We start from the raw sequence: 838 nt of genomic DNA on the forward strand, positions 1-838 counted from the left end.
TTACAAGTCAAAAAATTACATTTTTCCTCAATGGCCGTTGTACCATCATTGCTGGTATATCTCTGCTTCAAATTCTTCTGAAATGCAAAATTTGTGTACTTGCTATTTCATCACTTAGGATATTTAAAAGATGTATACTCAAGGGTTGAGATTTAATAATATTAACAAGTCTTGTTATTTTATCAAAGACATTAAGACTTTTAAAAAAATATTCTGAGAGTTTCCAGCAGTAAAGAATACAATGATCAATATAATGACTATCACAGTTTGAAGCCATTGTCTTGACTGGTGTTACAGTGCTAGCAGTTTTCCTAACCATTGCTTTTCCAACTGAATCTTTTATTGACACAAAACCATCAAATAGTCAAGATGAGCACAGCTACTTAGTGTTTTATGAGAAGCCCACTCTTCTGAAGTCTGAAGTCTTCAGAATGTAGTTTTTAAACTTGTAATAAAGTACACATAAAAGTTAGGATTTTTAAGTGTACAGGTCAGTAGTGTTAAGAATATTCACACAATAGCAAAACTGAAACTATACTCTCATTAAAGTCCCATTTCTTCCTACTCCCAGAAATGTTTTTTAAATGAATATGAACTGTACATATTGCATTGAGATTTTATGAAAATAACCAACACTTTTCTAGTAGCCATAAAGTAAAACCCAGAAACATTTTGCCTTCCATGCTTTCTTGCAATTTCCTGACTCTAGGAAAATGCTCTTCTTCCGAATGCAACCTGAAAATATTTACTTCTAACAGCTTAACTAAAACTGCTCCTTTTTAAAACTCTTCTAAAATGTGCCCTGTTGTGAGGTAGAAAATCAAATACAAACCATTAT

This window comes from Zalophus californianus, chromosome 9 (assembly GCF_009762305.2).
Source record: "Zalophus californianus isolate mZalCal1 chromosome 9, mZalCal1.pri.v2, whole genome shotgun sequence".
NCBI lineage: Eukaryota > Metazoa > Chordata > Mammalia > Carnivora > Otariidae > Zalophus > Zalophus californianus.